Here is a 14,166-nt window from a genome sequence, read left to right as displayed (position 1 = left end):
GTCCTGGAGCGTCGTAGTTCTGGTACGTCCGAGGAAATCTTCGCCTCGGTTGATAGTTTCGACCACGGTCCTCTTCTCGGCGACTGTGTCGTTTGTTGTGGACAGCGTCTTCTCCATCTGCCCATTTATTTGCTATCTCCATTAACGCGGATATCGTCCTTGGATTGGTCCTTCCCAAATCCTCGACAAAGTCTCCACGCCCGACTCTCGCGACAAACGCATCTATTGCTCTCTCGTCGATATGTTTTCTGCCGAGTTTTTGATGATATTCCATCTCTGGATGTACTTTCTCATTGGCTCATCTCGGCTTTTGTCGACACGCTCTCAACTCCTCTAACGATGCGGGTTTTTTGCACGTGGATCTGAAGTTCTTGACGAACACGTCCTCGAAACTTTCCCACTGTCGATGGATCCCGGAGCGAGTTTCTTTATCCATGATCGTGCGGCACCACTCGTGTGCACCCGGATGCTTTGCATGGCTGTTGCCCTAGTTCCTCCCTGTCGCTTCACCGTCTCCAGATAGTCGACTAGCCAATCCTCCGGATCTTGAAGGCCGTCGAATTTCTTGAAATTATCGGGTAACTTGAATCCCGAGGGGACTCGCGTTTTCGGACTCTCCTCGTGAAGCATGGTAAGCCGCACATATCTTCGTCGTTAAGTTCGGGGATTGCCGATGATCCCTTCGCTTTGCCGCGCTCTCGTCGACTCTTGCTTGTGCTGCCGTGTCTCTTGCTCCACTTGGCCCTTCAGTGTGCTGCCACCGTTGCTGCCGCGGGTCGCGGACTATTTTGCCTTGCCACTCCTTCGGGAGGCGTTGATATAAACGCCGTCCCCATAGCTCCAACTCCTGCTACCGCCATATTGTACAAGTGTTTCCCTTGGGTCACCCGGAGGTGGTTTAGATGCAAGGATAAAAGCATGTGTCGCCATATACCCAGCCTCTGGTGTCTTAGGGATGATGTTTCCTCTTGTATCTATCGACATAAAGGACATGTCGAGGTTTTGAACCAAGTGTTCTCTTTCCGCTTCGGGTATGTGTTGCAGTCTTGACCTTGCTCTGTTCCGCGCCTCCCGATGGCTATCACCCGTAGTTCTAGATTGTCGACTTAGATCTGCCCTTCTCCTGCTGGATGCAGAAGCTGCCTCCTTTCTCCTGTTTAACTCAGCTGTCTGTTTTTCCAATTCCCTGGCAGCTCGTGCGAGCCTATATTGATATGCTTGCAATTCTTCTGGTGTGGCTGTGGTAGCCATTGGTTCTCGTGCCGTTCATAGCTCTCGCAGCTCTGTCCCACGCTGCTTGTGAAAGTTGAACTCTATCTCGCGGCTCTGGCCCGACGTATTTGTTGCCCAAGCCTTGTCGCAGATTGGAGGGATCGACGTATGGATTTCCCAAACTGTCGAAAGCCTCAGATGTCTCTTCTTGATTTTCAATGGCGTAAATCTGATGATACTTTGTACTCAGATCTACGTTGGGTTTGGTGACATCATCGTTGAGATTGATGAAGACCTTGCCCACTGTGAGAGATTTGTCGATGAAGTCATGACTGTCGACATTGCTTGAGCCATCGCTTATATACGAGTCCGCAGATGACTCAAACGATATGTCGTTGAAGATCTTGGCGAGTTTCTCTCTTGCTCTGATGCTGACGTAGCGTGTCGCCGAGGTTTCTTCTTCTCCTGACTCGTTTGACGATGCATAGCTTGAAAAATCGGAATCGGCCACTGATGATCCCGACGAAATCGGAATCTCGACACGATACGATCCTTCCTTCTCGACGCGAAAGTGGAACCTTCCGAACGTCATCTCCATGGACTCCGCCAGATACGCATATGCATCCAAACGGGAGGGTGGGTGAGGTACAAAATCGACAAGACCAGTAGCGATCTGTTTACCTCGATCCATTGTGTTGCTTGCGGTTGACGATGTCGAAGATCTTGAGCGTGCCATCGAGATCAGCTCCTTACGCCTCTAATTCCCACAGACGGCGCCAATTGACAAGGGATTAACTTGTCAATGCCTATGGATTGTAGGCTAGGGTTTAGTTAGAAGTAGAGGGTAAGTAGATCTCGAAGGTTTCAGCCGAAAAGTACTCGACGATTGTGAAAACTAGGGTTTGCAGACAATGATTCGATTGATTCTTTGTCCCTCGACTCCCCCTTATATATGAGGTGAAGCCGAGGGATTCGTGCTATACAAGTTTACAGAGTCCGGGACGGTTTCTAACTCATCCCGCCAGATTACAAACAACACTTCCTATTACAACTCTATCTTTCCTTAGTAAATCTTGGGCTCCCGAATCTTCTTATTCTTCGGGTATTGGGCTTCCAGTAAACCCCGGGTACCATCTTCGGCAGGCCCATTTGGGATGCCTATGTCAACGTGGATCATCAACCCTAACCGTTCACTTATATACACTAGTATAGGCACCTGTCCCCATGAGTTAGCCCCCCCGGTGAAAACCAACTGTCAACCCGGAAACTGCACAGGGCTTGGGTCGTACATTCACCTCATATTCACATCATTTCACATTTAACGGAGGCAGCCTCGGCGTAACCTCTATGATGCTTGTTTAGAGGGAACCCATACTAAGTACACAAGTTTCTAGTTAAGCCCTACCCATAATCAGGTATTGTGGGGGTACTCGTATAATTGGAAGGGTATCACATTCAAACCCAATCATCAGTTTTCATTTAATTCACCAAGTCAACCATGTCACCTTCAACTTCACAATCTTTCAAAGTCATTTCACTTCACATGTTCCCTTCTAGAGTAGTCAAATTTTATTTGATTAGCACTAGCAACTATTTTATGAGGGGTGCTATCTAGCTTTGATTTGCTCTAAGTTAACCTTAAATCTTGTTCTACTCTAGACCAAGTTAATCATAAATCAAAAAGTACTTTGAAATAACTAAGCAAAATAATTGCAAGGTAAAAAAACATGGGATAGGTAAGACATAAAATAAAGGGTGATGGTGCCTTGCTCTTGTAGAGCTTTGCATTATGGTGGGTGGCAAGAATATTAGCTTGCCTTGAGCAGGGTAGTTGTCAAAGTTTTCCTCCTCCTCTTGAGAGTAGGCTTCCTCCTCTTGATACTCCTCGTTACTAGCGTCTATATACGAATACGAGGTATACAATCACCAAACCAATCTCACATGCTAGACTAAAACACACCAAAGGGTTCACCCAACTAACTCTAGCATTACATCATTCATGGCATGGTGAATTACTTGGTTTGTTCTTAATTAAGAGAAAAACAATTTCCTCTCATTATACTTATTAATTTGGTTTGCTATTTAAATCTTTAGATAAAATAATTTCCTCTCATTAAATCCTATTAATATTTAATCTCCTTAAATAATAATCAGGTATGAAATATAAGTTGACCAAGGTCAACATTTCATATCTATTATAGGGGAGTATAATTTAAATGAGGTGCTACCCTCATACAATTTAAGAATAACATGGTAATGATTTAAAATCACTAAGTAATGGAATAAGAGGTTCATTAGCTTAAGATCATTCCCTCTTATTGAATTACATAGGATCAAGATTTAAATGAGAGAGTAGCTCTCATACTATTGAAAAGTTTTGAATTGCAAGATTTAAATGCACTAGAAATGGCTCCGTAGCCATTATTTTGATCTAGTCCATGATCATACAAACAACTTGGCTATCTTTTTGCATAATCAATTAGATGACATCAATTGTGATTTATGAGAGTTGGAATCAACTCAAAATCAATTATGGTTGAATTTTAAATAAAGTTTCAATTTGTAAAAGTCCCTGCCTTGTCATTTTTAACATTTTAATTCTACTACGAATTTGGATATGGGACCAGTGGCATTGGTTAGATAATTTCATGGGCTTTCCAGAGATATAAAGTTTGCTAAATTTGGAGTGGTGGATTTAAAACTATTCAAATTTGAAGTGGGCATCAATATTTGAATTGAGCTGAAACTAATTAAACAGAATTTGAAAAATTGGGCCGCGCGGGAAAAGCCTACGGGCCCAAACGAGTTCAAACAGCGAAGCACGGCCCAGCAACACATCCAGTGTGAGTGGGCCACCTGACGAGGTGGGGGCCACCCCTCAGTGGCTCTTAAACGAGCGAATCGGTACGAGCGAGGGGGTCCGTCGGATTAGAACACGATCATGCGGTCGTGGATCGTCGTCGTCTCCGACGAGATCCCGACGAACTGGCGGCGAGCCTAGGGGGTCGGAGAGCCTACCGGCGTTCCCGCGGTCGACGGCGAGGTGCGTGGCGACGTTGGCGTTGATGAGGAAGCTCCTGGTACCGGCGGCGAGGCGTGGGGAAGCTTCAATCAACGGCGATGATCTCCGGGTACTGGCGGCTCCGATCATCAAATTGGGGCTGCTCCGGTGTCAATTGAGTGTGTGAATTGGTCGAGGAGAAGCAGAGATGGGAGGAGAGGCTGTTGGTGTGAAGAGTTAGGGTGCGGGGCTGCTCTATTTATAGTGGAGAGGAGGTGCTGCGGGTGCCGAAGGAGGTCGAGCATGGCGCGGCGTCTCCGGCGTGCGAAAGGGCAAGGTAAGGACGGCATCGTGTAGGCTGCATCATGGCGATGCTCAAGGAGTAGCTGGCGCAGCAAAAGTGTGAAAGGATGGCTCGAGCGCATGCGATGTCTGCCACGGTGCGCGCGGCCGAAAGTCGACGAGGACGACGGCGACGGTGCATGCGCGTGCTCTGGAGGATGTCTAGCAGCTAGAGGGTGTCGAGGGGATGCGTGATGCAGTGGTAGCCTTTGCAGGAGAGGACGGACGCGATCGGTCGAGCGGCGCTCTGGCGCGTCCAGTACACGGTGAGCGCGCGTACTGGCGTGCACTGGCATCGTGTTGGGCGCGTCTCGCCTGGCCAATGCCGTGCTCACGCGAGCCAGGGCCGTGCATGGTCAGGATCTGTGTGCTCTGTAGATGCTCTAGGACAAAGTGAGAGAGAGAGAGAGGGGAGGCTCAGAATGCTCAAGTGCTTGGAGGCCGACATGGTGCACGGCATGGAGCTTGTCTGCCATTTCTCCACTTTAAGCGACGAGAGCAAGGACGGGGCTTGATGCAGGGGATGCAGGAGATGCTCATCATCACAAGTTAAAGTTGGTTTAGGCTAAAATCCAGTGTGTAATTGAGTGTAACACAAATCTGGAAGCATGCCTGCCAGGTGTTCGGTAGAATGGCCGCATGAACATTGTCTTTGAATTTTAGAATTCTTTTTGGTGAATCTCAATCATATAATTAAAGAGACAAATGGTGGTGTTGGTGGTCAATTTGGTGAAAGTTTGCAAGTTTTCAAAATGAGGATCATCTTCTCTTTGTTTCAATGTCACAACTTGTCAATTCATTTCTGGTCAACATGGTCAAAGTCAGCACTGGTGGTCAACAGCAAAGTTGTTCCCCTTAACAAGGTCTTGGATGAGGTGGCAAGTGTTGACCAAGTTTGGTTTAAGAAAAGTCAAAACCAGGGGTGCAAAGTGGTGAAGATATTATAAAGTGGTCATATGACCATTATCATATGTGAGTTGGATTTGCATTTTTTCTTTGATTTGATTCTGGTTTCTTTGATGCATTTGAGTTTGTAATTGATATCTAAGTGTTTCACAACCAAGGGAGCAAGCAATGGTGGCCTTGATTGGAGTTTTGTATAATTGGCCAAAGTTGTATGTGAGTGAGAATTAAATTATTTTCTATTTCTTTTATTTTTCTCAAATTAGTGTTGGGTGATCTTGGTTTAGGGTTTAAGCACACTTGATCAACAATAAACACTCATCATGGCAAATGCACAAGAGAAAAGCACATTATGCATAAAACTATATGTAACACTATATGCATAGAAAAAGTTTTTGTTTGTTGTGAACTTTGAGTATTTGAAATTCTCTCTCTTTATTTATTTGGTTGCAACTTGGGATGTTACAAGGTTGGTCGTCGGCGTTTAATGTTCTATCACACGCAAACCGAAGCGGCCACGAGGGCAGCGACTAGCCACGCGGCGTCCAGTCGCGTACGTCGCCGTTAATGCGGGGAGTTGTGACCGCTATATAGTACGCACGCCGTCAACCACCGCGGTGCTATTCTCTCATCTCCACCACCGCCGCCGGCGCCATTCTCTCCACCTCAAAATGCCGCGCCGTCTGAAGACGACGTAATCAATGATGGGCCTCAACGGCCGTGCGCTGCCACCCCCACCACCACCACCACCACCGTAGCCGGAGCCGGAGCCTGACGCGGACAACAGCTCCGACAACGACGTAGACCCAAGGTTCGCGGTGTGGCGCGAGGCCTACTACGCCGATGCGGAAGCTGAGGCGGCGGAGGAGGTGACACAGTGGGGTGAGCAGCCGCAGGCACCCCCTGACCCGGAGCAGGCAGCGATCCTGACGTTGTTGAATGCGGAGCGGTTCCGGACGTTGAAGGAGGGGCAGCGAGAGTTCATCAATGATGCTAATCTCGAGCACGCCCTCGAGATCTCGCGCCAGCGAGCGGCCACGGAGGAGGCGGGATGCCTACTGATGGAGGCGGAGCGACAGAAGCTCGCCTCCCTCAACGCTCATCGCCACTACGACGCGTTCGCCCGCGAGCAAGCGAGGCGCGCCGACAACGAGCAAAGGCGGGAAGAACGGGGACGGCGCCACCGGCAAGCTCCTGCGACGCCAGCCGACATGCTCCACTGCCAGATGCGCGAAGGAAGGGCCGAGAGGCGGGCACGGATGCAGGCAGCTGATGTCTACGCCCCGTCCTTTTCCTGTAAACAGTGTTGGGCCTCCAAGAGCAGAGGTTTGTAGAACAGCAGCAAGTTTTCCCTTAAGTGGATCACCCAAGGTTTATCGAACTCAGGGAGGAAGAGGTCAAAGATATCCCTCTCATGCAACCCTGCAACCACAAAGCAAGAAGTCTCTTGTGTCCCCAACACACCTAATAGGTGCACTAGTTCGGCGAAGAGATAGTGAAATACAAGTGGTATGAATAAATAGTAGCAGTAGCAACGGCACCAGAAAAGTGCTTTGCCCAGGACAGTAAACAAGCAGTAGTAACGCAGCAGTAGTAACACAGTAAAACAGTAAACAAGCAGCGATAGCAGTATTTAGGAACAAGGCCTAGGGATTACACTGTCACTAGTGGACACTCTCAACTTTGATCACATAACAGAATAGATAAATGCATACTCTACACTCTCTTGTTGGATGATGAACACCACTAATTGCGTAGGATTACACGAACCCTCAATGCCGGAGTTAACAAGCTCCACAATATTCAATGTTCATATTTAAATAACCTTAGAGTGCATGACAGATCAACACAACTAAACCAAGTACTAACGTAGCATGCACACTGTCACCTTCACGCTACGAAAGGAGGCATAGATCACATCAATACCATCATAGCAATAGTTAACTTCATAATCTACAAGAGATCATAATCATAGCCTACGCCAAGTACTAACACGGATGCACACACTGTCACCATTACACCATGCAGGAGGAATGAAACTACTTTAATAACATCACTAGAGTAGCACATAGACAAATTGTGATACAAAACACATTGCAATCATAAAGAGATATAAATAAGCACTTCACTATGCCATTCATAACAGTGAATAAGTGTTCTGTGAAATATAGCCTAAGAGACCCACACGGTGCACACACTGTCACCTTTACACACGTGGGACAAGGAGTCTCCGGAGATCACATAAGTAAAATTCACTTGACTAGCATAACGACATCTAGATTACAAGCATCATCATATGAATCTCAATCATGTAAGGCAGCTCATGAGATTATTGTATTGAAGCACATAGGAGAGAGATGAACCACATAGCTACCGGTACAGCCCCGAGCCTCGATGGAGAACTACTCCCTCCTCATGGGAGACAGCAGCGTTGATGAAGATGGCGGTGGTGTCGATGGAGAAGCCTTCCGGGGGCACTTCCCCGTCCCGGCGGCGTGCCGGAACAGAGACTCCTGTCCCCCAGATCTTGGCTTCGCGATGGCGGCGGCTCTGGATGGTTTCTCGTACCGTGGCTTTTCCGTATCGAGGTTTTAGGTCAGGGACCTTTTTATAGGCGAAGAGGCGGAGTCGGAAGGTCAACGGGGCGACGACACCATAGGGGGGCGCGGGCCACCCCCAGGCCGCGCCGGCCTATGGTCTGGTGGGCCTGTGGCCCCCCTCTGACGACTCTCGGGTGTTCTGGATGCTTCCGGGCAAAATAGGACCCTGGGCGTTGATTTCGTCCAATTCCGAGAATATTTCCTTACTAGGATTTCTGAAACCAAAAACAGCAGAAAACAGGAACTGGCCATTCGGCATCTCGTCAATAGGTTAGTTCCAGAAAATGCATAAGTATGACATAAAGTGTGCATAAAACATGTAGATATCATCAATAATGTGGCATGGAACATAAGAAATTATCGATACGTCGGAGACGTATCAGCATCCCCAAGCTTAGTTTCTGCTCGTCCCGAGCAGGTAAACGATAAAAAAAAAATTCTGGAGTGACATGCCATCATAACCTTGATCATACTATTGTAAGCATATGTAATGAATGCAGCGATCAAAACAATGTAAATGACATGAGTAAACAAATGAATCATATAGCAAAGACTTTTCATGAATAGTACTTTCAAGACAAGCATCAATAAGTCTTGCATAAGAGTTAACTCATAAAGCAATAATTCATAGTAAAGGTATTGAAGCAACACAATGGAAGATTAAGTTTCAGCGGTTGCTTTCAACTTGTAACATGTATATCTCATGGATAATTGTCAATGCAAAGCAATATAACAAGTGCAATATGCAAGTATGTAAGAATCAATGCACAGTTCACACAAGTGTTTGCTTCTTGAGATGGAGAGAAATAGGTGAACTGACTCAACAATAAAAGTAAAAGAATGGTCCTTCAAAGAGGAAACATCGATTGCTATATTTGTGCTAGAGCTTTGATTTTGAAAACATAAAGAGAGCATAAAAATAAAGTTTTGAGAGGTGTATGTTGTTGTCAACGAATGGTAGCAGGTACTCTAACCCCCTTGCCAGACAAACCTTCAAAGAGCGGCTCCCATTTTATTTTATTTTTGGGTGGCACTCCTTCCAACCTTTCTTTCACAAACCATGGCTAACCGAATCCTCGGGTGCCTGCCAACAATCTCATACCATGAAGGAGTGCCTTTTTATTTTAGTTTTATTATGATGACACTCCTCCCCAACTTTGCTTACACAAGCCATGGCTAACCGAATCCTTCGGGTGCCGTCCAACAATCACATACCATGGAGGAGTGTCTATTTTTATTAATTAATTTGGGACTGGGAATCCCATTGCCAGCTCTTTTTGCAAAATTATTGGATAAGCGGATGAAGCCACTAGTCCATTGGTGAAAGTTGCCAAACAAGATTGAAAGATAAACACCACATACTTCCTCATGAGCTATAAAACATTGACACAAATCAGAGGTAATAAATTTTGAATTGTTTAAAGGTAGCACTCAAGCAATTTACTTTGGAATGGCGGAGAAATACCATGTAGTAGGTAGGTATGGTGGACACAAATGGCATAGTGATTGGCTCAAGTATTTTGGATGCATGAGAAGTATTCCCTCTCGATACAAGGTTTAGGCTAGCAAGGCTATTTGAAACAAACACAAGGATGAAGTGGTGCAGCAAAACTCACATAAAAGACATATTGTAAACATTATAAGACTCTACACCGTCTTTCTTGTTGTTCAAACTCAATACTAGAAATTATCTAGACTTTAGAGAGACCAATTATGCAAACCAAATTTTAGCAAGCTCTATGTATTTCTTCATTAATGGGTGCAAAGTATATGATGCAAGAGCTTAAACATGAGCACAACAATTGCCAAGTATCACATTATCCAAGACATTTTACCAATTACTACATGTAGCATTTTCCATTTCCAACCATATAACAATTAACGAAGCGGAAACTTCGCCATGAATACTATGAGTAAAGCCTAAGGACATACTTGTCCATATGCAACAGCGGAGCGTGTCTCTCTTCCACACAATGAATGCTAGGATCCATTTTATTCAAACAAAACAAAAACAAAAAACATACAGACGCTCCAAGTAAAGTACATAAGATGTGACCGAATAAAAATATAGTTTCAAGAGAAGGAACCTGATAATTTGTCGATGAAGAAGGGGATGCCTTGGGCATCCCCAAGCTTAGATGCTTGAGTCTTCTTGAAATATACAGGGGTGAACCACCGGGGCATCCCCAAGCTTAGAGCTTTCACTCTTCTTGATCACATTGTATCATCCTCCTCTCTTGACCCTTGAAAACTTCCTCCACACCAAACTCGAAACAACTCATTAGAGGGTTAGTGCATAATCAAAAATTCACATGTTCAGAGGTGACACAATCATTCTTAACACTTCTGGACATTGCCCAAAGCTTCTGAAAGTTAATGGAACAAGGAAATCCATCCAACATAGCAAAAGAGGCAATACGAAATAAAAGACGAATTTTATCGAGGCACCATACTTGCTCAAATGAAAATGCTCAAATTGAATGAAAGTTGCGTACATATCTGAGGATCACTCACGTAAATTGACATAATTTTCTGAGTTACCTACAGACAATTTTGCCCAGATTCGTGACAGCAAAGAAATCTGTTTCTGCGCAGTAATCCAAATCTAGTATGAACTTTGCTATCAACGACTTTACTTGGCACAACAAAACACTAAACTAGGATAAGGAGAGGTTGCTACAGTAGTAAACAACTTCCAAGACTCAAATATAAAACAAAGTACTGTAGCAAAATAACACATGGGTTATCTCCCAAGAAGTTCTTTCTTTATAGCCATTAAGATGGGCTCAGCAGTTTTAATGATGTACTTGCAAAAAATAGTATTTGAAGCAAAAGAGAGCATCAAGAGGCAAATTCAAAACACATTTAAGTCTAACATGCTTCCTATGCAAGGGAATCTTGTAAATAAACAAGTTCATGAAGAGCAAAGTAACAAGCATAGGAAGATAAAACAAGTGTAGCTTCAAAAATTTCAGCACATAGAGAGGTGTTTTAGTAAGATGAAAATTTCTACAACCATATTTTCCTCTCTCATAATAACTTTCAGTAGCATCATGAGCAAACTCAACAATATAACTATCACATAAAGCATTCTTATCATGAGTCTCATGCATAAAATAATTACTCTCCACATAAGCATAATCAATTTTATTAGTTGTAGTGGGAGCAAATTCAACAAAGTAGCTATCATTATTATTCTCATCATCAAATATAGGAGGCATATTGTAATCATAATCAAATTTATCCTCCATAACAGGTGGAACCAAAAGGCTACTATCATTATAATTATCATAAATAGGAGGCAAAGTATCATCAAAGTAAATTTTCTCCTCCATGCTTGGGGGACTAAAAAGATCATGCTCATCAAAACCAGCTTCCCCAAGCTTAGAATTTTCTATAGCATTAGCAACAATAGTGTTCAAAGCATTCATATTAATAACATTCCCATTAGCATGCATATAAAGTTCCATGGGTTTTTTAATTCTCTCTTCAAACACATCATGTCCTAATTCAAGATAAAGTTCATAAAGATCTCTCATATTTTTGTTGTTTTCCATTATGCCTAACTAGTGTAAACAAGAAACAAAAAGATGCAATTGCAGGATCTAAAGGAAATAGCTTCGAGCACAAACACAATGGCGCCAGAAAAGTACTTTACCTGGGACCGGAGTATGAGTGCCTTTTACCTTTCCTCCCCGGCAACGGCGCCAGAAAATAGCTTGATGTCTACGCCCCCTCCTTTTCTCAGAGACAGTGTTGGGCCTCCAAGAGCAGAGGTTTGTAGAACAGCAGCAAGTTTTCCCTTAAGTGGATCACCCAAGGTTTATCGAACTCAGGGAGGAAGAGGTCAAAGATATCCCTCTCATGCAACCCTGCAACCACAAAGCAAGAAGTCTCTTGTGTCCCCAACACACCTAATAGGTGCACTAGTTCGGCGAAGAGATAGTGAAATACAAGTGGTATGAATAAATAGTAGCAGTAGCAACGGCACCAGAAAAGTGCTTTGCCCAGGACAGTAAACAAGCAGTAGTAACGCAGCAGTAGTAACACAGTAAAACAGTAAACAAGCAGCGATAGCAGTATTTAGGAACAAAGCCTAGGGATTACACTTTCACTAGTGGACACTCTCAACTTTGATCACATAACAGAATAGATAAATGCATACTCTACACTCTCTTGTTGGATGATGAACACCACTAATTGCGTAGGATTACACGAACCCTCAATGCCGGAGTTAACAAGCTCCACAATATTCAATGTTCATATTTAAATAACCTTAGAGTGCATGACAGATCAACACAACTAAACCAAGTACTAACGTAGCATGCACACTGTCACCTTCACGCTACGAAAGGAGGCATAGATCACATCAATACCATCATAGCAATAGTTAACTTCATAATCTACAAGAGATCATAATCATAGCCTACGCCAAGTACTAACACGGATGCACACACTGTCACCATTACACCGTGCAGGAGGAATAGAACTACTTTAATAACATCACTAGAGTAGCACATAGACAAATTGTGATACAAAACACATTGCAATCATAAAGAGATATAAATAAGCACTTCACTATGCCATTCATAACAGTGAATATGTATTCTGTGAAATATAGCCTAAGAGACCCACACGGTGCACACACTGTCACCTTTACACACGTGGGACAAGGAGTCTCCGGAGATCACATAAGTAAAATTCACTTGACTAGCATAACGACATCTAGATTACAAGCATCATCATATGAACTAGCGGGGTGGCCCGTGCATACTGCACGGCTAGACTTGCTTCAATTTTATTGATAAAATAAAATTTTCAATATGTTCATCTTCACAAAATGAATTATTATTTAATTGTAATTGAGTGTCATCATATTTTGGATAAAGATATATTATAAGCAACATTATTTCAATTTCAATTGCGATTGCTAATCCTATTTTCTTGTGTTTCCAATAGCAACGCTGCCATGCTCATGTTATGTGTGTATGAAATATAGAATTATTGTGAGTGCATAGATATACCTTACCTCAAACGAACAAAGATCTAATTGGAAGGATAAACGCTTTGTGCAGCTCTGAAATTTTCCAGGTCGATCTTGTACCTTTTTGACGTATACGATGGCATAGAAAATGGGTACACTCTATTGGGACTTTGATTCAGATTATTTTTTAAAATATATTTTCTTCTACCACTACCATCCGTACATATTTTGTGTATCCCCAATCTTTACGGTCTCCTTCCAAACTACAATTTTACCATCTTAACTAACATATACATGCTGGCTAAAATTAGTCTGTCATCCATTATATCATATTTGGTGCTTGACTCGGACTAAATTTTCAATTGCTCTATATAATTTTTTTGAACTGTATTTCAGATCATGGTTCAGTAGTGATAGAGAGTCACAATAATGTGGAATCAACATACAATATTTTCGAGTTCCGAGGTTCAAAATCGATGATAGAAAATTCGAGAGTAATTTGCATAGCTTTTAGTATATACCAGTGTGCTCCACCGAGAATCCACTGAAGATCGATTGAGATGATAAAAAATAAATAAAATACATCCAACATCACCATAGCCCCAAAAAAGAAATTTATATGAAGATACCTGCAAAAAAATGTGTTAACTACTGTATAGATTAAAAATAATTACTCCCTGGTGACGATTCAGTATATAGAAAATAGTGCTGAGGAAAAGAGACGAATACATATCACAGTAAAGAAACCATAAAATATTGTTTCTTAGAGAATGGGTGATGGTCTTTGGCAGAAGTGAATCTCCTGAATAACTCGTATAGAACCTCCAAATATTCTCTAATTATAGCCTGGCGTGTCCGTGTGAGTTTTGCGGCCGTATCATTGACAATATTTCAATTCCGAGTAAGGCCCAGCCTCAAGAATATAAGACGGACTCCGGCGCGATTACGTACGGTGGACGGCGCTGAAGGGTGGGTCTTAACCATGCCAACACCGAAAGGAAGTAAAACATGGTACTACGTCACTGAAATAGGCTACAAAGATAAATACTCCTAACTTTATTGGTTATAACATGAAGTATTCACCAGTTTTGTTGTATAAGATTTTGCAAAATTCAAATGGTTTA

Source organism: Lolium perenne, chromosome 6 (genome assembly GCF_019359855.2).
Source record: "Lolium perenne isolate Kyuss_39 chromosome 6, Kyuss_2.0, whole genome shotgun sequence".
In the NCBI taxonomy this organism is placed as follows: domain Eukaryota; kingdom Viridiplantae; phylum Streptophyta; class Magnoliopsida; order Poales; family Poaceae; genus Lolium; species Lolium perenne.
Note: the sequence above shows the minus strand (reverse complement) of the source record.